Source organism: Agelaius phoeniceus, chromosome 1 (assembly GCF_051311805.1).
Source record: "Agelaius phoeniceus isolate bAgePho1 chromosome 1, bAgePho1.hap1, whole genome shotgun sequence".
NCBI lineage: Eukaryota > Metazoa > Chordata > Aves > Passeriformes > Icteridae > Agelaius > Agelaius phoeniceus.
Window position 1 is genome coordinate 45,906,253 of NC_135265.1, and position 26,386 is coordinate 45,932,638.

A 26,386-nucleotide genomic window follows, 5' to 3' on the forward strand; every position below is an offset into this window, starting at 1 on the left:
TGTACAAGGATAAATAGCCCCATCTCTAACTCCTCATAGCTGCAATAAGTCTTAATCTGGTAGAGGAATAAACTGCCTCTCTCTTGCTATAATGAAAAGAGAAAAATGTTCCAGCTGCTTTTCCCACTTGTGCAAGACTGGATGAAGACAGTCACAGGAAGCTGTAAGACTTCTCTCCACTGATGGAAGAGGAATTTGGGCTCAAGGCAGGAAAACACCCTTCAAGCAGACAGCACTCCAGCAGTGACTCAGATGCACTTTCTCTTCTAAGGATTGTGCTTTCACAAACCAAACACACCATTTCAGGTGCTCCAGAGGGTTATGTACAATGACCCCACACTCCTAGAGCTCCATGCTCCGAGGTGCTGAACACTCTGCACAGCTCTGGAACAAATGGACTCAGCCTGGGTATTTAAATTTCAGCAAGAGTGCTCTGCAAAAGTTCCAAGAGCTGCATTTCTGAAGTGCCTGAAGCTGAGTTGAAGATACAGTCACGGATCCTGTAAGAGTCTTATGAGTAATTATGAGATTTCTCACCATTTAGAGCACACTAATGACTGAAGCCACCACATTAGATTATCAGAATGTTTTCCTGGCAGTTATAATTACAGAAAATAAACAAATATTCACTCCCAGTTGTCAAATAAACATGACAGGATACTGAAGGCATTTCTTTATACACTAATACAATGGCTTAGACATGCACTTAGGCTAGTGCTCCCCTATTGACCCACAGTTTAATTTGCAAAGGCTTTAATTTATCTCCATTTTCCACCTCCTAGGTAAAAAAAAAATTGAGAGGGAAAAAAAAGCACAGAAATATTATCAAAATTATTTAAATAATATTTTCTGTCTCTTTCACTGATGAAAACAAACTCAAAAGTAACAAGAACAAAACCCACAAAACCCAAGGAGAGATGGCAAGGATAAAATAGCAATATTTTTAAAAAAATAAAATTAGATATTTCTATTGAAAATCAATTGAAAAATATATTTAAGTTCTTGTTCAATTGCTTTAAATGTCTGTGGATTATTTTCTATGATTATTCTTATGGAACTCCAGTTTTGATTAAACAACTGTTGTTTCCAGTCTTCAGTTTTTAATGCATGACTTTAAAAATTTCTTGATCTTTGTGAGATTTTTGGGTTGGAATACATGTGGATGTCAGCTTCATGCTCACATCAATCTTTAAGTAGAACACAAGTAATTGGGACAGGAAGTCAACCACAGCAAACAAATTAAACTAATATCGTAATGGAGCCTAATTATTTTTTTAAATGCTTCAGTCTTCCTGTAGCCCAGTTCCTGCAACTCTCATTAACACAGCAGCAAAATTAAAGAGATGTCAAAGTAACACTAAAATGCTTTAAGACTGAAATCCTGTAAGAGCTGATAGATCCATTCTTACAAAACTCATAGTTTAAAATTAGGCCAAACGCTGTCACTAAAGCTTGCAGAGCAGGAACATTTTGAACACCCTACCGAGAGTTTGCCATGCTTTTAACTTTGTGTGAAGGCTTTACATCTCAAGGTGAGGAAAATCAGCCTTTCCTCCTTAAAATTTCTTGACCAAAATAGTGCAGGAGAGTTAAGAAAGACAACAGCCATTATTGAACTGAAATATTTGTCAAGATGGATATTTGGAAAGAAAATTCCTCTTAGCCTAGGCCTTTGCACTGTGTGCTCAGAGTTGTGTTCACCATTTCCTCTGATAGATCTGTCCTCCATGTATGGTGGTGATCACAGAATCCTGAAAATTCAGCAACTCTCACATCCGGCCAAAAGCTGTCACTGACACAAGGGCTGAACAGTGCTTTTATGAATAGCTGCACATCTGGAAAGCATGGAATTACTGATTCACCAAATTTAGATGAGTTTTAATGGAAAAAGAAACCAAAAACCAACTTTGGAGCTTTAGGAGAGACTCATCTCTGGAAATACTGGCTGGACATCAAATCTCACATTCTTATCTTTGGGTGATATAAATGGAAACTGAGAATTTAAGAATTCTATGAAAAGGATGTTATACAATGGGTATGGGATGCATTGTTTTAAAGGTTCATGTGAGCAACAAGTAGTTATATAAACCATGTATGATATGAACCACAGGTATCAATACAAACACATTTGTTTTCCCATGCTTTTACTTTTTTTTTTTTTTTTCAAGTGACCCAGCTGTTATGAACATCTTTGCCATCAAAGGACTCTGGAACGTATCAGAAAAAAATCCACTGAAATACTTCTTTATTGAAGAGAATTATTATTGATGTTTTCCAATAAAGAAACAAAGCTAAGGATCCCTGGTGGAGAACTCTACTTGTCACTAATTTTGCTAAAGAATTTCTCTATCTTGCCAATTAGTTCTTTTTCAGTACAACTGCCATCCATCTAAAAGCTGGCTTGCTACAGCTCATCAGGATTCTTAAGCAATAACTAACACAGGAATTTTGCAAATCAGAACTAATTTTATTCATGCTGTGTGCACTTCTAATTGCATAATATTAAAGCAGGACTTGTAGGCAGGTAAAAAGATAAAGAAGAAACTCAAAAAACCCTCAAACAATCAGGCTCTGTTCAAATCAATCACATAAAATTTAGGGCCCAGAGTACACTGGACTAATTTAAAATTTACATGGGTGATGCTGTCATCTGACTTGTCCCACTGAAAGGCTTCACCTACATTCTAATCCACAATTGCACCACTCTTAATTCCTGTGTTTTCAGCAGTTCTTTGATATTCATAAATATAGCGTAGATTAGCTCCTTAAGAGAAAAATTCTCATCCTCCTCCAACAAATATAGTGAATTTCCCTTATTTATCCAAGTCCAAATGTGATGCCTTAGTGACCATGAAGGTAAACTGAACTCTGAATTACTTTTGTATTATGTTATTAATTTGTTCAGTGTGTTCCTTAAAGTGTGCTATTAGTCAGAAAAATCATGACTGAAATGTCACTCTTGCTAAGCCCAAGGGAGGTTGATGAGTAAATCAGAGACAGGAATGTATCTTCCAATACCCAGATTCTGCAGACATTGATTTTACGATATCAGATTTGCTCATGAGCAATTTACTGGGAGTAACACTCACAAATTCACTTAGGTGAATAAAGGATTCATAAGAACACAGTAATATCCATTTCCCAAACCATTTTCCATTCCCTATCAGAGCAGGATGTTACCATTTGTTTATCTATAATTTAAGTATGATTTTATTAATGAAGGAAATAAATGTATTCATTCAGGGGGAAAGCTCCCATTCATATTGTTAAAGTTTGAGGTTGTCTTCTTGTTCACTGTATTTTGTCTAGGTCCTTCCCAAGAGGCTTTAAAATGCTCAAGTGTAGAAAACAGATATGCACAACACACTTGCAGAGTCAGAGCACAGCTGAGGTTAGAAGCCCCAAACATCCTACACAAAGCAGGGTGGACTGCAGCTGATTGCTCAGGCTCTGAGGATCTCTAAGGACAGAGACTCCACAACCTCTGAGCAACTTATTTCAGTGTTTGATTACAAATTAAAAGCAAAATAGACTATTCTTACGTTCAAATGCAATTCCCTCTATTTCATTTTTCAGCCATTTCCCCTTGTCCTGTTTTCTTGTCCTTTAAAGCACTGGAAAGAGTCTGCCTCCATATTTCATTCTCCCATCAAATGTTTATAAAAAACATGGTAAGTTACCCTTGAGCCTTCTTTTCCCCAGGCTAAACAGTTCCAGCTCTCAGCCTCTCCTTGGATGACAGGTGCTCCAAGCCCTGATTCATACCCCTGGTCCTTCACTAGACTTGTTCCAATGTGGCTTTTTGTCTCTTGGGCCATGGAACCCAGGACTGTGGTACAGCACTCCAGATGTGTCCTCAGCAGTGGAGAAGCATGACCAGACCAGACTCCTGTTTCAAATCCAGTTTCTGATATCAAGATTCCCTGTGCTCATGCACTTCACACCAAAATAATTTTTTGTCCCTCAAGTTAGACTGAGCATTTGGTCCCTCTAGCTTTCCCAGAAAAAGCCTTGCTTATGCCCCAGTCCTCTCCTGTAACAAACCTTTTTCTACCTCTCCCCAACAAGATTCCCTTATCTCCCCCTCCTGCCTCTCGTGGAGGGATGCCCCTGTGGAAGCCCATTTGCTATATACCAACTTCTCCCCTTCACCAGTTATACCCCTATGTCTCTCTCAGAAACTCTCTAAATCTTTCCCACATAAAGCTCACATTCCCAGAACTTTGGGAACCTCTGACTTCAAAGTCCTGCAGTATTCCCCAAACCCATCTTTGCTCTACCCTACTTTATGTCCTTTCCATAAGCGCCCTTTCCCCTTGCATTCCATACAAGTTATCTCCTTGTAATCTCCTTCTCCTGCCCAAGGGAAGGCCCTGTGAGGGCTCCATACTCGGCCTCACCAAGGATTTCCTGTCAACATACTAAGGTTCTGAATTTCTGCAGTACTCCTGGCCCTTGCTTCTCTAGAGCATTAAAGTGTATTTGAGGTTGCTAAAGCAAATGTTTGGAAGACACCTGGGTCCTTCACCATCACTAGAATTTCCCACCTTTTTCTGTAAAGCAAATTTGTTAGACACTAATCACTCCCTGAAAATTTGCAGTAGAGAAGCTAATATAGACATTAGCCTAGAGACATGATGAGCTGCACAATTTCCTCACACAGTGTGAGTTTTACTGGCAAAAAATCACAGGGACTGGGTTGTAGAGCTTAAGCTATACTGAGAGTACGGTTGTTGTCAGGATCTCAAAGTCCAGTAAAAACCTTTTGCAGTGGAAAACAACAACATTCCTGTATCACTACAGGTTCTTACATGTGATAAGCTGCACATAGCCTGACTCTGCTTTACACCTCAGCTTTAGTAATGCAATTAAGCTAATGCTAATTATCTTTTCAAACCTCTCAGGTCAATTCTTGGTACAAAGCAACTGCCCTTCTGAGCACATTCTCATGCAGCACGTGGTCATTTTTTTTTCAGTTAATTCTACTTGAGCTTAATGTCATGGAAACAGCATTTTAAAATCTTTGGTATATCTTCTTGCTTCTCTTTTAGCACTTGAAGACTAGAGGTTACTTCAGAAACAAGCTTTACCACCATTATTCTGTCCATCACAGCTTACAGTCAAAGCCCAAAACTGAAGGCATAAATTGGGTTATTGCTTTGAACGACTGAGAAATAAGCAAGTTTTGCACAGTAGGAAACCATTTAAAAAAAATAATTGAAAAATTTTCAGCATTAAAAAATAAAACACAAACAAACACAACAGCCAAAAATTAAAGGAGTGTACTGTGTGTTCACAGTGTGATCTGCTGTATGGTCAGCCTCCCCTGTGAGCCTGCACCACAGACTCATCCTTCTTTTCCTCCTTACCTTGCAGGATCCAGAATCTGTCAGCTTTAGCCTTTTTTTCTTAAATTAAAAAAACTCATCTCCTTCAGTATAGTACAAGTTCTTTCCATAATAATTATCATTACCTTTTACAGAAGTAGAATGAAGTATCCCTTATTTTATTCTTGAAGGGCTCTTTTTCCTTCTGGACCATAGCTACCGTAGTTCAGAGAGGCTCCCTGAAGGGAATCTTCACAGCTGAATAGAATAAAAGAAAAAAATTGCTTGAAAGGGACTGTTGGAGTACACAGCACTGTCAAAAACCTACTGCCAAAGATTTTTCACAAGTATATAAAAGCATATATCATATTCAGATATGAATATCAGACTATATTCAGAGTGGTAGGTATGTAACAATTGGAACTGTTTGTTACTCTTCTTTAGTGTTATCCTTTATTCTTCACTTAGAGTCATTGTAGATTTTCTTGTTAATTTTATATAAAAGGACATCCTAAATTATTTGGACTGTGTACTCACAGGAAAAAAAAAAGGAGAATAAAACTGACAGCCCTGCAATTTCATTTTATTTGTATGAGAGCAGTGAGCAGCTCCACAAGGCATAATAAGCCAGGAACCAAAGGTGACCACAACACTGGAAGTGCCCTCACTCATCAAGGCATGTTCCCAGAGGGGTTGAACAGAGCAGGCAGGCACGGTGATAATAACAGAGTCTATTTATAGTCTCAGACAAAGCAAGGTAGTGAACCAGTCCAGGGTATGACCTGGGAACACATACAGCAGATCAGGCCAAACAGGGCTAGAGATAATGTTGCAGAGTGGGCCCAATATTCATCAAAAAAACCCAAAAGGACTAGGGACAAAGGCACCTAAAACACTGACCCAGAAATGCTCTAAGAAGCATGACCAGAGACAAGACTAGAGCTAGGTATACCTGTTACGTAGCTCAGAGTAAGAGTGAGTGCCAAGCCCCAGCTCAAATGGAGCTCCTGGGGTTACAAGCAGAAGGCATGGGTGGAGGCCACAGGTGAGGCTAGTCAGGGACACTAAGGGCTGGTAGTGCCCCCATGTTCCAGCCATGGCTCAATGCCAGATTATCACTGCTGTTAATACCCAGCTTCTTCCCCAACAACTTAAATCATGCAACAACATACAGCCTCAGAAAATATTTCAAAGCAGTTTGGGTACGTGCTAGTCCCTTGAATCAGCACTGTTACCCCAGGCTGAAGTTGTGAGCATCTGCTTGCAAAGTCCAGTGTCTGAAGCACACCACGTTACCCATCCTGGGAGTGAGCTGCCTGCACTGAACTCCATTATCCTGAGAAGACAGCTGTTTGAGAAGCCTCGGTCAGCCTTGGAGCTCAGCTGCAAGGAGTTTGAGTAGAAGCTCTGCTGAGCTTTATCTCAAGGCTCCTGCCCCTACCTGTGCTACAGTTGTGCTTGCTCCCATCTTTTTCTCCTTTATGGAAAAGCATAAGATCCTGCTGCTTAGGAGCTTATTTCTGCTCACCAGCAGAAATCCCAGTCTTACCATGATGTCCTAATTTGAAAAGGAAGTAAGTTTTTTAAGAGTTTAGTAGTCAAACCAATAGGTGCTCAGATTTGAATATTGACCGGGTGTGGCCCCTGAGAACATGGATACACCTCTGAGAACAGAAGGGGTTAAAAGCAGAGAACTCCCAGGGGAAAGTCTCTTGGTTCAGGGTGGGTGTCAGAGGTCAGACTTCCCCGGCCCAGCTGCGGGCTGGGTGGGCGAGGGGAAGCCATGCGGCTGGGTGAGGTAGGCCAGGGCCTTGGACAGATAAGGGAGGTGAAGGCCCCTGCAGGATGGAAGGGGGAGGAACACTGAGAAGCATCGGGCAGCCCGCCCTCAGGAGAGACAGAGAGGCCTGTGCCTGTGCTTGTGCCACCTTGAAACTTGATATCTTGTGCTGGCAGCAGGGCCGGCGGAGAAGGAGAAGGGTGGAGCGGGGTGCAGTGAGGAGGTGCCTGGCAACCTTGGGAGAGTTCTGAGCAGGCAGAGCCCGAGATTTTAACCCTTTTCTTGGATGATGGAAACCTTACAAATACTAATTCTCCTAGATCTGAATAAGAAATGAGATAGAGATGAAATAAGAAGAAATAAGCAAGTGTGATGAAAGTCTGTGCAAGTGAAAGATGTCCAAAGAAGTTGAGAAGAATCCTAAGAGGAGATGATGGAGTGGCCTTTGGCTAGATTTTTCTTGTATAGCCATGGACAGAACCTTTTTTTTTTTTCCTGTGACACAGAGACTGCATTTCGAGAAAGGCAATGGCTTAAAGCCAAGAGAGTGCAGTGATGTTATGGAAAAGAATAGCGTGAACAGACAGAGACGACGGGTGAGGAGGTAGTAAAGCCCTCGATCTTCAGTGAAGATCTCTGTTCTCAAGATCCCTCAGCCCCAGAAAGTGAATTTAAAAGAGACTAGTGTCCCAAAAGTAAGAGACTGTAGCTTTTTTAGAACTAAGCAAAGCATCCTTAAAAAAGAGCCCTAGAAGCAGCCCTGGTCCATGTGCAGTAGTAAGAGCACTAGACATAGAAAGAAGTAGTCACGATAGCAAATGTTCTCCAAGTAGTGCCACATGTAACATAAAAACACCAAAAGTTTCAACTGTGTTTCCTAAGGAAGCCTATAATACAAGAAAGACTCCTCTCTTCTTGATAAACTGAGAGTTAATTATCTGAAAAGTCTTAATGAACTAGAAGTTCATTATCTGAAGAGTAGTAACTGAATTGAAAATCCTAAGTTTTGTCTTACTGTGATGTGTTAAAAATTTAGTGGGGGAAAGAAGAATGTTTTTAGAAAGTTTTCATTCGTGAAACTTCATTTCATGAGTTCTGTGTGTTTCTTTTATATATTGTAAATTAATAAAGTTTTTTCTTCCTTTATTCCTAAGCTAAAGCCTGCTTTGCTCTCTTTCTAGTCACATCTCACAGTAGACACTAAAAAGAATATTTTTTCCTAAAAACACTAACATTGCGCCAGCGTCAAACCATGACACATGAACATGTCCTGGGAGACTCAAGGCCAACTTAATTCTTGATTGTCGTGGTTGCCAGTGTCTATGGCACTTACTGCTTGTCCAGTGAGTGCCACAGACATTGTGTCATGGAATCTGAAGAGTGTTTCACTGGAAAATATACAGCTCTCACAGATTATGGCTAAATAGCAGAGCATGGCCATGCTTCCCATCTTCAGGATTTAAGTAGGCCTTTATCTTATGTGGGGCAGGACCCACATTGACACCATATCGCCTTCCCTTTCTGCATTCATGATTTAAAGAGGCAGACAGCAGAAGGAAGCTGTGTGATGCACTCCACCATGTCTCTCACCTGTGTGGCAAGCAGAACAGCACCCCACAAAATATAATGCTCCATAGCTGATGTAGAACCACTGAGACAAGTCACAGTAAACACATAGTAAAATGTTCAAATAACTGTTTAGAGAAAATACTCCAGACATAGTCAAAGATAAAATATAGACTAGAATCACAGAATCACTTGGGCTGGTATTTAGTCCAGCTTCTCTGCAATGAACATCTTCAACTAGATCAGGTTGCTCAGTTTCACCCAATTGGATTTTAAATTGTCCCAGGAACGGAGCATCTACACTGTCTCTGGGCAACCTGTTGCATTTTCACCACCCTCATCATGAATGAATTCCTATATCTACTCTAAATCTATCCTCTGATACTTTCAAACCATTACCCCTTGTATTGCAACAGGCCCAGCTAAGAAGTTTGTCCCCATCTAAGTACTGAAAGGCCCCAGTAATGGCTCCCCAGAGCCATCTCTTCTCCAGGCTGAACAACCCCAGTGCTCTCAGTCTTTCCTCATAGGAAAGCTATTCTATCCCTCCAATAATTTTTGTTGTCCTCCTCTAGATCTGCTCTAACTAGTCCATGTCTTTCCTGTACTGAGTACCCAAGAGCTGGACACAGCACTCCAGGTGAGGTCTCACCAGAGCAGAGCAGAGGAGCAGAATCCCCTCCCTCACCCTGCTGGCTATGCTGCTTTGGATGCAGCCTAGCTCATGTTTGGCTTTTTGGCTGCAAGTTCACACTGCCAGCTTATGTCCAGCCTCTCATCAACCAGCACCCCTAAGTCCTTCTCCCCAGGGCTGCTCTCAATCTCTTCATCCAGCAGTATGTCATCCAGATAGATGACACCCTTAACTCCTCCTCATCCACTGATGTAGTCACTCCATACCTGCTGGCTGAGACAGAAAGTTGTGTGGGGAGCTTTCCCATGCTGCATAGGGTAGTACTAATTGGGAAAGGGAATTAAGCTCCCTTGCTCCTCTGGAACATCTGCCTGAGAAAGTTAGACAGGAGGCCAGTGGCTGCACCATACTCAGAACAAACAAACTCAAACAGTTTCTACTCTAAACAATGGTCTGATACAATATAAAGGTCACTGAGCACTGCTTATGTCTTTTACAATGATTCTCTTAGAAAATTAATTTGTTTGTGACTTTCTTTTGAAAAACCAATAGCTTTATTTGAAAAACCAATAGTTTTGCTATCAAGTATGAGCCTTTGTAAAACTTCATCAATTTATTCTTTGGATTAAGTACAGCCATATTAATTACGTTGCATAACAAATGCTTGTGGAATCTGAATACTCTGAAGGACTTCAGAATATGAAAGGAATATCAATTTGGTTTGGACAGGCTATTAAAATCAAGTCACTTGGGAGTGAACTGGAGATTTAAAAGTCTCCACCATGACTTCTGGAGCATATTAGTACTTTCACACAAAACAACCCACTTTACCTTCCCCTCATTCCTTCACTTTTTATCAAAATATGCTCAGTTTCAAGCAACTGAAGCCATTGTATCACACCAACATCACAAGTGGAAATTTTTTGATGATGTTAGAGCCTCAGATTTAATGCCTCATTCTTGCATGTAGTTGTGCAATTAAATTAGACTGAACCCTGGAACAAACTGCTTCACCTGCCGTATGCTCAATCTCCCTCCATTCAGCAGCAGCAGTAATTTCCTGCTGGTAGCTTTCAGACATGGAAATACTTGCTAGTACACACAAATAAGGTACTTCCATTCCAAAAAGGAGCCTCTCTTTTCAGCATTTGACAGTAGGCAACAGCCAGCTAGACTACATTATGGCACAGCAAGAAATTATCCCAGCTAAAGCACTTCATTCTACCTTGATACTGTGGAAAGACCATGGACATGCCATTGAGGGACTGGCTTTCACTGAGGGGAAAATAAGCCAGGTGCAGACCTGTTCTGCAGACTCATTTGAGCTTGATTTTTAGCTCTTCCTACTGAAAACATTTGGCTCAGCCTTTACTAGGAACTCAAGAACTCACACCAAATTAGAGACAGAGGCATTTAGGTGTTTTTTGTCTCTGCTGCTCAGACTGTCCACTGAATGGAATCCCTTGCTCTGCAATTTGAGCAGCAAATGGAGATGTTTGGCTTTACAAGCCATCAGTCTAGGTTGAGCTAGTGGGAATAGGAGAAAGGCAGTGGGTATCCTCCCATTCCATTCCAAGACTTGCAAGGGAAGAAGCAGACTTTTCAGGCTTCATTAATTACGTACATATACAAAGCTTATTTTTCAGCAGAAAAAGGCTGTGATTCAGATACTCAACATTAGCAATTTGTTTGCCTGGAATAACAACTCTTGCCCCACCAAGCAATACCAGAATATTTTTGTTTCAGACAGTATTTTGGAACACTGCCTATATTTCTGTTGCAAGAAATATATCTTATTGGGAACAGAGACCCCTTTTAAAAGATGGTTTTCATTTCATCTTATCTCATCTTATCTAAGAAATTTCATGGCTGTCTCAGCCTAAAGTAAATGTTACTATTAGCAGTTAATGTGTCAACAAACATTGCACCACCACTGCTCGTTGCCCAGTATGAGAATGTCAAAGTGAAAAGAATGTCATTCATTGAGACGTGAGACACTCACTGAGATGGAGGATTTAAGAAATGCATCAGAATAAGCTGAGATTTTAGCCCGGACAATTAGTTTCAGTAGGTAGACAAAGGCAGACTTCTGGCTAAAACAGATATAAATTATTTAGGAAGAAGCCCTTTCATAGCCATACTGTTCTGCTTATTGCTCAAGAAAACAGCTGGAAGTTAGGAGTCAGATTTTACACAAGTTCAAATTGGGTGCCAGAACCCACGAGTTTTGTTCATCTTCTCTGTGTATTCAAATACAAAGTGCAAACTAGGGAGTGAGGAAGAATTCATACCTTCTTGACATCTGGCTACATTTCTTTGTAAATGCTCAGTAAAGTAAAACCCTAATTAGGGTCTGCCCAAAAGACCACAAAGGACACTTTCAGGTAGAGGTGATTGGTTAACCTTGGTTGAGTGAGAGGTGTCCACCAAGCCACTCTCTCACACCCCCTCTGTAGCCTGACCAGGAGAAAACAAGATTAAAAATCTTACGAGTTAAGAACAGTGAGATAACTCGACAATTACATCACAGTCAAAACAGATTGGGCTTGGGAAGATTAATTTACTTCATTGATAATTAAAAATAGAGTGGGATGGTGAAAAGAATATCACCCCACACCCCCCCTCCCTCCAAAAAATAAACTAGAACAAAATAAAACCCATTTTCCTTCCACTCCCAGGCTCAACTTCACTCCTAACTCTTCTACTGCTCACCCTGTTCTGAGAGATGCCAGTGGATGAAGAAGGGGGGGTTACCATCAGTTGATGACACTTCATTTCTGTTGCCTTTTCTATCCTCACACTGTTCCCTACTCCAGCATGAGATCCTCCCACAGGATACAGTCCTTCACTAAGTGCTCCAGTGTGGGTCTCTCTCATGACCTGCAGCTCTTCAGGAACTGCTTCATCATGGGTCCTTTCTATGGGGTACAGCACTTCAGGAGCAGAGTGTTCCAGCATGTGTCCCCCATGGGTCACAGGCCCTGTGTGTGTTCCTCTGCATGAGTTTCACCTCCTGCCAGAAGAATGTGGCCTCTGCATGGGCTGCAGCTTTCTTCAGGACACATCCATCTGCTTTGTGGGCTGCAGGGACACGACCTGCTTTGCTATGGTCTTGCCACAGGGAGCAGAGAAACTTCTGCTCTGGTGGCTGGAACACCTCCTCCCTCTCCTTACTTGACCTTGGTGCTGCAGGACTGTTCCCCTTCCATTTAACTCACTCCTCTCTCACAGCTGCTGCACAGTGGTTTTTACCCTTTCTTGAACATGTATCACTCCAGTGCTATCAGTGATGGGCTCACCTTTGGGCAGCAGTGGGTCCATTTAAGAGCTGGCTGGAACTGCCTCTGTCCAATTCAGGCGCAGCCCCTGGTCCCTTCTCACAGAATTCAACCCTGTAGCCACTCTGATACCAAAATCTTCCCTCATAAATCCAGTATGGTCAGACAGTGCAGGTAGGAAGATACAGCTAGAATAAGATGCATAATATCATGTAGATATGGCTCATCTCCTGCAGAGAAACACATGCAAATTAAGTAGAGTTTTTCTTTAGATGATTGCATATCTGTGGCAAAGTCAAAGAGAAAAGGATGCTCTCAAACACAACCATGTGGATCAACTTGCAGCAGCAAGAAATATTCATAGGAATTGACAGAGCCAAAGAAGAAAAAGTATTTATGAGTTTATAGGTAGGGAAATGATTTGGTATGACGGAGACAGCTAGAAAGAAAACCACATTAGCACATTGGTAGGGCACTGCAAATCAAAGGTTCCAAGCAGAGACTGTCTAGGCAATCCAATCACTGTCTAAGCAAACCATTAAGAAAGCTTTTGATTGCTTGTGAGAATGCCTCAGTAAAATAAATATGAATTATTCAGGCATGTCCTTATGTTTTAATGCTGTGAAAGTAAATACAAAAAAAAAGAAGCCATAAAATGCTTGTTACTTGGCTTCAAGTCATTTTCAATACACTAGCAATGTAAATTGTTTCAGTTAAAAAAAAAAACAAACAACAAAACACCAGCTAACAAACAAAAGAGAATGAAGTAAAACCTCCAGCAGTACAGAAGAGGACTCTCATTTGAAAACAAAGTGGTACAGCTACTGCAATTAGCCTGTAGCATCAAATTTACCCAGAGATCTACAATACATTAATGGCTGGTCACACCACCACATTTCTAACTGCCTTCAGCTCTTGTCCAGTACATCTATTTACTTCAAATCTTCAAAGTGTTATTTCCATAAAGGTTTTGACTTAAAAAGTAATACAACCAAGAACTATGTACAGGCCTCATCAGAACTGCATTTTCTAGGAAGGACACAACTAACAGATCTTTTTTCATAGCAACATACACACTTGGTAGAAACAAAATAAATTCAAATATCAAGAGTGATAGGTCCCACAATCTGCTATGTGCCTGAAAAAGGTTTGGTATAATTCCCACTAAGAATGGTGGAAAAATTAAAGGGAAATTATTTGCAGCAGCAACTATATTCTGTATGAATTCTCATTCCTTTATATTTAAATACAGCAGGAGCAAACACTTTGTCAGGTTTTGAGTAGGAGAGTTAAAAAATGCAGGATTTGGGGGTCCATTTTTGTCCCAAAGGGAGTGAGGTTAAAATGCTCATATGCTTTCAACAACTGTTTCCTAGCCAAATATCTATATTTTTCCACTAGGTTATTATTTATTTAATAAAACTAATAAATATAATATGGTCCAAAGATAAATAAACCCCAAACTCTCAAAGGTACTCTGTGGCATTTGTGACCCTCTAACTACAGCTCAGCACCTCTTGGAGCAGGTCTGGAGTGTGTACTCACCTGCCAAGTCACTCCCACATTGTCTTTGGCCACATCAGCAGAACGGGCCACAGTGTCCACAGCTACACAAGTAAGACCAGAGGTGTGCTGGTCAGCTCCTTCCCTTCCCACTACTTGGGCAGGAAGAGCAGTCCCACACATGCATTCCATCCCATACATATTCTCAGGCTGTGCCAGTGTAAGCACCTTTGCATCTCTGCTGGCGTGACAGATTTCCTGTATTCCCATGCTGTTGTTGCATTTCCCAATTAACACAACCAGGACAGGAAAACAGAAAAAGCCTATGCATTGCTAATCACCACACTGGAGGTGACTGCTGGCAATCCTTTCAAAGAAGCATGCACATAAGAAAATAATCCAATTAGGCACTCAAAGATTCTTCAGGAACAACAACATTGTATATGGAAGATTTTGTGTAACCATGCAAGATTTTTGGTCTAACAATGCCAGCAAAAAATCTTAGAGCTAGACAGTTAATGAAATAGTCCCCTTCCTTTAATAAAAGCTCAGATATGATGAGCTACCCGATATTCATTTAGTGCTCTTAAAAGTTACATAAAGAATAGCTTGGGAAGTGAGAAGCTTTAATTATTTTTTGTGTTGCTGTACCACTCAAAGTTCAAATGAACAATAAAGATGGTAAGAGTGAAATATCTTGTCAAAGCATGGATTCCTTAAATCTTTGTACTAAAAGTGAGATATAGAGAGAAGAACTCTTCATTAAAGGGACAGAAACTATCAGTCAGAATGCCTACATCTCTCAGGACTAAAAGACATCACTTTGTAACTCGTAAGATTTTTTTACCACAGTAGCAGTGTTTGAAATGGTACAAGGAAGACACTCTCTGAAGGACTTCCTTATTCTACAGATCCTCTGGATTTGAACTATCTGCACAAAGATGTTGAGTTAATTGTTCTTTGGCCAAGCAAGCAGTGAAAAATGGAGAGAGAAGAAGATACCACAAAAACTAAAATATCACAAAGACTGAAAACCAAGCTCCAGAAACAGACTGGATCAACACTGAAAGAAGAGCTTGTGCACAACACAAGCTGCATGAGAGGTTTGGAATCGTAAGCAAATACATAATCTCTTTGTTTTCCCCTTTCTTCAAAAAAACAAAATCTCACACAATCTTCAAGAATGAGGAAAAGGGTACACAGCCTGGGTGCAAATAGCACAGAATCGGTGCACTCAATAAACATAACAAAATAAACATTTTCTCAGTGCCTGGCTGGTGCCTCGTAAAACATGTTGCCTTGTGCAGAAGCTTCTAACTTTTTTCCTGTGTAACACAGGAAAAAAAGATTCTTCAGATAAGGCAAAGAAGAGGAAGGCAAAAATACCAGCATGGATGAGCTTTAAACACACAGTAAACTAAGAAAAGATAAGCACTATACCAATACTCATGCTCACACGTTCCAGCTGCACAGGGAAAGGAAACATAAATGAGAGAGAAAACTAGCAGAATATTACCCAAAACTTGACAGGGAAGGGGCCATGTGCAAAACATATGCAGTTTACCAGGAATCACTGCCAAAATGCATTTGTACTTAATCTAGTGGGTGAAGGGTGCCAAGTAACCCTACTGCCTTCTGTCAGCAGAACATAGGAAATGTTGAGAGGGCTCTGGGGGACACAAAGGAAGAAAAATGCCACAAGCTCCTTCTGCTTCATCTAAAATACTGTTGAAAGCTATAAAATTTGTAGTAGAACTACTGCAAAACACAAATATAGGAATGTGACTATTTATACAGTTCTTAGAGCAGTGCTAATAGGAAAAAGAATGTCAAGAAAGAACACATTTTTCTTTTTCCCTTTTCCTTCTATTTTTCTGTTTATTCCATCACATTGCTCTGTTTCCTTTCTCTGTTCTGCTAGGCACAGGTTTCTTTCTAGAAGAAACTAGACTACTAGAACTACAAGAACTACTTCCTTTTTTATAATATTTCCTTTTTTTTTTTTTTATTCTTTGTTGTGCTCCTCCTACTTTTGTATTTGTCTCTTTTTTTCCATGGTTTCTCTTCATTGCCCTTCTCTTCCTGGATTCCTCCCCTCTCCCTGCAGTGGAGGCAGCAGCTGGGAAGCTGTGCCAGCATTAGCCTCCACAGTAAGTATCCATTAGGAACGTAATTGACTTGCTTCACACCTTTGCAATCAATTCCCCATGCAACACAAACCAGGTACTAAGTCCAGGGGTAGAGCTATGCAGCCTCAAGTACCTGTTAAGGAAAACAGGTGCCTCAGCACCAAATTTCCAGTAAAATCCCTTGAACCGAATGATGATTTCTGAAAGCACAGGAAAAACCCCTAGACAGGATCAGGATCAGGATCAGGACAGCTCTAGGAAGCACAGGCTATGGTGAGAGTCAAGAGAGTCATAAGGCAAGGCAGAGTGGAGGATGCTTTCAATGTCTATGAATGAAGAACAAATGCAGAGGGTAGAAACCTGTACATGAAATCTGTTGTTGATTATGAGGATTTCCTTTAATGTGGTTGGACTATGGAGAATAGGTTTGATAGGCAGTGTTTCTATTAGCAAATAGAACATACACTGGCCTTAGCCTCAACACAGTCCTTAGTCATGGATGCAGTCCAGCTCATTAGCACTCTGCCAGGCAAAGTTTTGGCTCTGGCCACGTATCAGCCGCTCTGACCTCTCAGGAGGCCCACATTGCTCCAGGACACAGCATAGATGAAGGCACTGTGTTCAGCAGGGAAAAGAGAATTCAGCTGGTATGGGCATGACCTATGACATACCACTTGCCTAAGAGCCAAAGAACTGACATGGATATTTTTATTTACTAGTACAAATCCCAGAATTACAGAATTGTTGACATTGGAAAGGGCCTGTGGAGGTCCTTTGGTCCAATCTCCCTGCTCAAGCAAGGCTGCCTAGAGCCAGCTGCCCAGGTCCATGTCTAGAGGACTTTTGATTATGTTCAAGACTGAACAGTCCACAGGATCTCCAGGTAACCTGTGCCCAGTCACCCCAGTAGCAAAAAGAGTGTTTCAGTTTATGCCCACTGCACTAGTCCTGCCCCTGGGCACCACTGAAAAAAGCCTGTCTGCATTCTCTGTGTGCTCTTCTTTCAGGTACTCATAGATCATTAAAATCCCCTCAAGCCATCTTTTCAGCCTAAGCAATCCCCAGTCTCTCAGACTTTCTTATTAGGAGAAATACTCTTGTCCCCTAATCCTCTCAATTGTCCTTCAGTGGATTATCTCCAGTACATCCATCTTGTACTGGAGAGCCCATAGCTGGAATCCATCTGAAAGGACACCAGATACTGGTACATGGATATGTAGCATGAAAATTCCTTCATTCCTTAGTCCAGCCAGTAGGCTCGAGGGGCAAGATTGCACGAGGCTGTGCCCTCCCCAGTCCTCCCAGACTGTCACACTACTCACCATCCTCAGCCTTTGTGTTGCCTTGCAGGCACATAAAACAAATCCTGTTTCATGCTTAGAAACACCACTGTGAGGGTTCCAGCCCACATCTCCAATATCCACACACCCTGCAGAAAACAAGGAAAAGCAAGGGCAGAGAAGCATCCCATTAGGCCCAGAGAGGATTCAGTCCTATTCCATTTAATCTCAGAATGAAGCTGATGACTTGAGGAATTATTATTTTTCTCCAAGTAGAAATCAAACATCAGAAAGCAAATCTGAATTTTTTTAAAGCCCACAATCAAGTTATTTTGTTTGTTTCTTTGCTGGGAATAGAGCCAAGATCTGGTGATTAAAGTTAAATTTTAAAAAACACTCAACTGTTTGCTACTTTAAGAGCTGGTTTAAGGCATTTAGTGCTAGAAGCTGTTAACTAATGGAAAACTCTTATCACTATGTAATTTCCTGTAAAGGCAGACACCTCTTTCACTGTTCTTTAATGCTTTTATCATATAAGACTTTATCAACTTTTACAGGTTACTGTCTCCTCCTGCTTATTCCTCACTGAGAATATTCATAAAGAATTCTTTTCTCCTTTGAGGGCCTATAAAATAAAATGGAGGACAGCATGGTGGTGGGGGAGGTCACCTGGGACAATTTCACTTTTAGAGGATCAGCAATAACCCCAAAGAAGGAACCTTCCAAATCCTTGTCCTTAACTCAGACATAAGACCCAAAAGAAAGAATCCATCTCAATGAGAGATAAACATTTGCAATACTACAGACCACTAATCAAAATCTTCAATTAGTAAAGATTCTCCAGGACGAGGCCCAGTGAATTTATGAGAGGGGAAGTCCAGGAGCAGATTTTCATCATCATAAAACCCTGGTGTCCTTGGAAGTAATTTTGCAGCCAACTGGGCCAGCAGAGTGGACCCAAGGCAATATGAGGGCATTGTCTCCTGGAGCCACCCCAAAGAATAACATTCCTAACAGGGGGCTTGGGTTTTCCAGTAGTCCCCACACCAACATGGTGCTGCTGCCACTCAGAAGATGCAGCTTCACTTCAGCTGCAACACTGTATTGGTGTGATAAGACTGGAAAATACATGTGTTTCTTTTTCCTAGGATATTCCAAAATATCAAAGAGAAAGAAGAAAAAAAAAAAAAAAGAAAGAAATAAATAATACCAGTATGGCACTCAGAATTCCCTGGGCAACAGGGCCATAGAAGCAGCTAGGTCAAGCTGGTTTTAAGAAAACAACTCTAAAACAGGTCATGTCCTAAGGGAAATAAAAAGATAATTGAAACTAAACATTATGAAGTTTTTGACTCAGAAAACAGTAAGTTTAGAGTGATAAAAGGTGGATGATATCATACAGCATGCAACAGCAGCAGAACTGAGATCTGGCCTTGTGTTCTGGTATTGCAATGGCAGTCATGGAGACAAAGCTAGTGAAAAATGGTAAGGGAGAAGGTAATCAAGAGTATGCACCCCACTGTGGCATCCAATCTTTCTCCTTTAAGATGGGCAGAATGTAAAACTCCAGTGCAACAGCAAAGAAGCACTGAAACTAACCTTTTCTTCATGCTGTTAGGTGATGGATCAGGCTGTAGATGCAGAAATAAGCATCTGTTTTCCTTGCATGCCTTTATACTTAGAGTATAGAATTAAGTATATCAAACATACCATTTAGCACACGAAGAAAACATGATTAATAAAAATTTTATATTCTCTACACATGCTACATTTCAAAACACTTGTCTTTTTCTTGGGTGCAGTATGGTACACAGTAACTAAAGCATACTTACCACACGATGGAATTAATTATACACTCAATGATTTCAAGAGCAGAACTACTCGAGTGTTCCAGAAATGGTTATAGCAGCATTAGTACTGCAATACTTGCACTCTCAGCCAGTAAATTGGGATAATCCAGTAAATCCTGTAAAGGAATGTCATGATACAGAACTAAAGTCATCAAAAGATTTGTGCTTTGGCTTACAATTACTGGAAGATCAGCATATGCAGATACATGTAAAGTAGATTCCCACTTCTGCAGGAAAACATTTGGCTTTCAAAATTACTCAGACACTGTCCCATTGTGGTCTGCAATCTACAGCACAGTAGATTAATGAGGCAAAATAACAATATACACCAAACAGCATGTGAGGATAGGCCTCACTTTAAGGTGTGCAGTCATCCCTTTCAATGGCACCAAATCTGTCTTTTTTTCATTTCCCCAGTCACTTCTACAAGGTGAAAAAATACAATAAACAGAGATGAGAACAGAAATTGCCCCAGTGGGAGTTTTGTCAGGAACTCTCTGTTTCTAGCTTGTTTCATCTCAGGGGACTGAAAGAACACTCTATTGCCAAAATCTGGTTTTCAATTGAGGTCTTTAGACTAACATGGTCACCACCACCACCGCAAGGGCAAAGGCTCAGGTATTTGCAGTTATGGCTAAAGGCAGAGTTTATGCTGACAAGGTGGGTTTTTTCTTCAGCTTCGTGATCTTAAGAGATTTGTTTTTGATGATGGTAGATTTGTTTTCACTTTCTGATTTATTTTAAATCTTTTAAAAGCAATTTTCCTTTTTCTGTTCAGTGATTGTTTTTTGTTTAATCCCATAGAACCTATCTCATTCAGCATGTGAACTTCACATATTATTCAGGTCTCTGTTCAATTCCTGAACCCCTGAAGTAACATAGATTTTCTTCATAGCCTTGTTTTGAGGTCTCTACGACATTTATCTTCTCTCTTGCATGTGTTTTATCAGAACTTAACAAAAAAGCACTCTAATCTCAGCAAGGGATCTCTAAATTACCCACCTAATACCATCACCATTTTATTGGACAAATAAACTAAACCTTCAGCATTCAAACAAAACCAGAATTCATTCCACCCATCAAAAAGGTCTAGCTATGAACCCCTTATCTATCTGATTCCCAAATTCTCCACCTTCATAATCTCCTTTTATTTCAAAGGAAGTTCTGTGTGGACATGTATGTGTTTTTGTTTTTGCTTGCAAACATATTGGGTCCACAGTCAACTCTAAAAGATGTATTATTAACTAAGAAAGGGAGGCCTCTTCTCTACGACATTGATTTTTCTGATAAATAACCCAATTTATAAAGTCCTAAAAACCCCCCAAAACAGAGATGCTTTTCTTTATTATTTGACTAGATAGGAACCAAATTCTTACTTCTCCAGGAAAAAAAGACTAAAAGTGGGTGGCAGCAGATTTAAAACAGCGAGACGCCTGTGAAAAGGGCAGGACTGCATTTTGTTTAATCCTGACTTTCATCTTGATTGTGAATGAATTGAAAAGCAAATGAGAAATGAAACCAACAGGCAAAGCCTGGTACTTTAGACCAGGATTGATAAGCTAAGCAGCTTCTTTCAATAAGAGAGTGAGAAAGCAAGTTCCACTTACCTCTCATTACAGGTAAGTGGGAATACATTCCCATTTCTGTACTACATCAGTCCAGTGAAAAGTGCCCACAAACTGCAGCCCTTAGAGAACACCAGATTTCCCCCTCTTGTTGTCCTTCATTTATCTGGTACTCAAACAGCATCTTCTCACTAATAGAATACAATACAATACTAATACAATAAAATACTAATACAGTAAAATACTAATAAAATACAACATAAATTTTTTCAAGTTACCTTTAGTTTTACTTGCAAAAAACAGGGGGAAGAAAATTACTGAGTTGAGACACAAACAGGAAAGATGTCCTTGAAAATTCCTTTCTCAGCTGTATTTATTAAACCAGGCTAGGGGAAGATCTGTATTTGTATCAACACAGGAAAGATACAAATCCTGCTTTATTTTTCAGTGGTAGACAAAAAGAGTTCAGCGCACAGAGATCTAATCAATCTTTTCACAATTAATTTTGATATTTGGGCAAGAGACTGAAGTCTAATGAGGGGTTTTGGTGATTTGTGCAAATTTTCCCTTGTTTTGGAGCAAAAATACACTGCTTCAAACCAGATTTACATGAGCTTTAATTTGGATACAATTACAGTTCACAAAAAAATAATGACTACACTGTAGACATAATTACTTCCTACTTTCCAAGTTAGTTGCTTTCCACTGAAAAATGCTGTTTAGTCAAAAATGACCCTTATGGAAACAATTCTTTGAATTAAAATGCTTGAGATCCAGGGTGGAATCTGGAGAAGGACAAAGTTACAAAATACGTCTGCAGCCAGGTCATTCAGTGAGAATGGATAGAAAGTTCCAAACACATTGTGTTTCATTTGAAACACAAGCCAAAACCCAGAGGTTTCTCAAATCTCATGTAAATGACCAAATCATGGCATTGTTCACTATTCTTTTCATTTGGAATACTCATTCTCCTAGAATACTCACTCTCCTAAAATAATCACCTTGTCTCCTTTTATATGTCTTGACTTCATTTCATGCTAAAACTTTTTTTCCCACACTTTCTATTAAATAAAATTAGTGTGGTTTTCCAGTCTGTGTCGTGGATAATTTTTTTTGAACTTGACTTCCTAAGAGTTTATGATGTTGGCAATTTGTGAGGAATAAGAGCCAATATTCAGCTGTTGTAAATCAATGTTCCTGCAGCAGTTTCCCTGCAGGTCCATTGATTCATAGCAGTTGATCTTCTGATGAATGCATTCCAGTCAGAGAATAGGCAAGACAAGGTAGGACCTTAACACATCAAGAAGCAATAAAGTAACGCTGTGACAAAGCCCAGTAAAAAAAAGGTATCTTGGGAAATGGCTGGGCAAACACTATCAGCCTCCTCTGCTTATTAAATAGAATGAGGCAGCTCTATCAATGACTGGAACATCATGCAATATTTATTCCTTCCTTCAATAAACATCGATTATAGGCTTGGTGGCACATCCTCTGTTCGATAGTAGATAATACCTGAATGCAGATTTCCTCTTTATGTATGCTTCAGTATTCTTTGCACACACACACACACACACACACACCTGAACACATGCTCCTGAGTGTGGAACTCTTTCTGCATTTAAAACCAGGCTGGCAATACTTAGTATGAAATAGACATAAAAATCAAAGAAAGGAAGACATCCTCCACCAAGAAACTACTACCATGATCTTACACAAGACAGTCCAGGAAGATTGTTTGAAGTGCCAGCTGGGTATTCATGTTGGATAAGATGCTAGTAATTTCCATATCTGAAACTACAGAAACTTTTCCCGATGCTTATGAACTGTAATTCTGCTTTTCTGCTAGAAAGCAGAATTACATGGCTTGCTATAAGCAAGTGTTAACTTGTGCAGAGTCAGATCATGTCTTCACATCTTAAATTGCAACTTACTTTTCTTGCATTTGCGGGGAGTCGAAGGGATGGCAAGAGGAGGGGGGAGGCTTTTATTTGCCTCATTATTGTCTAGGTTTTTACAAAACTTTATCAGAAGTAGTAGTTGTTCTGGGAATTAGTTAAGTTATAAATCCCCAACTCTTCTTGTCCTCCAGGAAGAGAAGCACTACTGTTTAGTTTTGTTTCAGTCATCTGGTGTGTCCTCTGTCACTCATGAACCTGCAAGATTACTGAAAAAACAGCTTTGGTCAGTTGTTCAACAGAGAAAAATCTTGCCATAGCCTTAAAATATCAGGGCACATCTAAGATGATCTGGCCTGGTGTACCCCCTTAAAGGCCTAGATTGTCTTCGGTTGTCATTAGTATTAATTGTGAAAGATTGCTATTGAGCTACAAGTGAAAACTGATACAAAAGAAACATTTTAACATATTTTAACTTTTTTGCATATTTATCTGCAGAATCAATAGTGCATAAACTTTTCTTGCTCTTTGTCTTATCATTAATGTACTTTTCAAGTGGTTTCCAGTTACTTTTCAGGCCCCTCATTAAATGCATGGCATTATGTTCACTGATCCCTCTGATACCTCTATCTCTGCCTACCCACATTGTACTTTGAGACTTGTCCTAGCTCTCTGACCTGCATTCCAACTTCTCTATTTTTATTCCTGGTGTTAAAGTTCAATGAAGAACTTACAATTTATCCAAGTTGGTCTATTTCCACTCTTATTTTACCACTGTACCCTTAATATTAATTCACCAAAGAGTTGTGAGCTAACTTCATCTTGTTTTTCTTTCAGATCTGAGCCTTATGCAACATCCCATGAACTCCCAAAGATAACTGAAATCCACCTTCTCAAACACCATTTTGAATTTCCTGTTTCTCCTTTATCCCTTCATTGAAGACAAGAAATACTGTCATTTCATGATCAAATCCATACATTTGATCTATCTATTAATTTCCAGTTACTCAAAAAGTAACTACTGAAAAAAGTGCTCTTACCCATTTTGGGTTGAAAACATACCTAGCACTGGCTCCTCATCTCTCAGTCTCAGAGTATGTCTACACTGTGAAATTCCTGGCACATTGCTTACCTGCTGGGATTCACATTTAGCCTCTGTTGCAGCCAATCTCTACATGAATACTAGAAAAGAGGAAAGCAGACTTCCAAAGTGAAAAACAAGACCAATTTAACTCACTTCCTGCCACTTCCACTGTTACAGGATTTGCAAGTAAAGAGTGAAGATTCACAGCCTGTTCCTCAGCTTTCCAGGCACTTGTAGTCACTCTGAACTTTTGAAAAATGGTGTGATCTCCAGCAGCCAAGGACTTGTGACATCAGTATGAGGGGGATGGAGCAAATACAAACAATTAAGTTTTGTCAGATACCTCAGAGCATTCTCAGACATGGCATAAATTCATAGCTCTAAGAATATGAAATATTAATGTAGATACAATTACAAAGATATTTCATTATGCATCATGTCCAGTCATTCATATCCTGTTACAGCAAAAATAATAATTTTACAATCTAATCCAGGCAAATCCCAAATTAAACAGAGCAAAATGCTTGTGTAGAAGGGCAAGCAACAAATCTTGTTTTAGCTGAACTTTAAACTTACCCTGGTATCATCTGTTGACCCCAGCGTAGTGCAGAGTATTTGATCCAGTAACAACTGACTTGGGTAACTCAAAATGATGCCTCAGAACACTGATAAAATGTTACTGGTTTCTAGAGAAGAAGATAAAATTCTCAGTGAGATGGTTATCTTCCATATGGAGATTGCAAAAAGAGCAGTCTGCAGCAACCAGAAGGACTAGAGAACCACGTGAAGTCAGCATTGCATTCTTTTGAGCATATGAACAATGCAATTCAAAAAGACAAGGGTGCCTTTTACATTTTTTCCTTCTCAGAAGTGACAGACAGATGTCTTCTGTAGCTTGGCATCTACAGTCCTTACCCAGCTCCTATGTATGGACTTCATCTCAAAGCCAAGAAGCCAAGATCACATTTTGAAGCAGAGTAGGCAATGGAAATTCAAATGGCAGAAATTGTACTAATTTATACGTGCACAAGTTGTGTACAGCCTGCATGTGGCAGTGATACCCATTCTTCTTAAACTTTGACTAACAAGTAATTCCAGACATATTAAGATAAGGATAGGGAGCACAGTCTGGCATTATGTTCAGTAGTCTGTACCAGGGACAAAGCAGATTATTCATGATTGACAGAAAATAACTATGCAAGATCAAAAGAAGATAATGAATTACTTTTCCATGAAAAAAAATATGAGCTTCATCATCCTTGGGCTAGCAAGAAATACCAAACTCATCTATAAAGATCTTCCTTCCATTTCTCTCCACTTAGTAAATTCCACTGTGTTAGGTAATGATATCACTGTGACATTTTCCCTCTAATTAGCCTGCTTTTAATGAAGTTAAGAAGCACGTCAATGAACTACAAAAAATGTTTTTAAAAAACCCACAAACAGGATATTAGATTTTAGGAAAGGAAAGAGGAAAATAAGAGCTCTCCAGAAAAGATCTGTCTGAAAATGCACTAGAGCCACTGTGAGCATGGACAATTCAGATTCTCTCCTGTGGCTCACAGCCCTGTATTTAGAGGTGCTCAAATCTTTTCAGGGACTCCTGCAAGAGTTACAGCTTTCAGTGGCCTTATGAGAAATGTATATGAGTGGACATGCATTGCAGTGTAAGGTCCTATAGACAAGTTGTTGGCTAGGACATATAATCCTATTTGTCCCTAAAAGGGCATAACAAAAACACCTATGGATTCTCTGCCCCATTATTCAGCAGTATATTAGGCAAAATGCATAATGCATGATACTATGTGCACTGTATCTATCTTCCCAAGGGGTTATTCTTAGGAGGGTGTTTTTCAGTTTCTTTAGTCTATGGGTCTGTCTTATTAATATTGAATGCTTGTTTTCTTGAACAATATTGTACTTGGAAGAAAACATCCGAAGTCCATCCTAACAATAAGTGTCCCCAGGGAGAGGGAAGAACAAATACAGCTAAAAACCCAGCAAAACTTTTGCAATTGCAAACATTGATGAACTGCAGTATTATCTCTAGGATAAGCACACAACAAGGTTAATAATGTCCTACACTTTTCCTAGTATTCTGGTTTTCTGACTAAGACATAAAGAAGAGCCAACACTATTTTCAACACTAAATCTACTATTCCACTGTGTAAACCACTTCAGAGACAATGTAGCCACACTGCAAAAATCTTACTCACTTTTGGACTACCTGTTATTCACACTCAAGGTTTTTGTGCAACTTCTCATAAAGCATGTGAAACCTTGCCAGCCTTTAAAACACCTCCAAATTTAAGAATGCCTACAAAGGTAGTGATTTAGGTTAGATCTATTTGCATTTTTTTACAATTTTATGAACCAAATCAGGCAAAAATTTTCAAGAATGAACATTCAGAAGCCTCAGATCCATCTTTACTTAACCATCAGCATCAAAGCTTCGACATGTCTACATCACTGCAACAAATGGCTTGTGGCCTATG

General features: G+C 39.9%; 1 long non-coding RNA gene across 1 annotated transcript in view; it reads right to left on the reverse strand.

The window, feature by feature from the left end:
• LOC143695754 (uncharacterized) overlaps positions 1-24,769 on the reverse strand; it is a 336,106-nt gene extending 311,337 nt beyond the window's left edge. Inside the window, exons 1-8 of the long non-coding RNA XR_013185284.1 lie at positions 24,468-24,769; positions 24,045-24,174; positions 22,844-23,076; positions 19,330-19,463; positions 18,708-18,800; positions 17,540-17,646; positions 12,607-12,815; positions 5,474-5,585 (exon numbers count right to left, since the gene is read on the reverse strand). This is a non-coding gene — a long non-coding RNA (uncharacterized LOC143695754). The remainder of the gene's footprint in view (positions 1-5,473; positions 5,586-12,606; positions 12,816-17,539; positions 17,647-18,707; positions 18,801-19,329; positions 19,464-22,843; positions 23,077-24,044; positions 24,175-24,467) is intronic.
• Between the last annotated feature and the right edge of the window lie 1,617 nt (positions 24,770-26,386).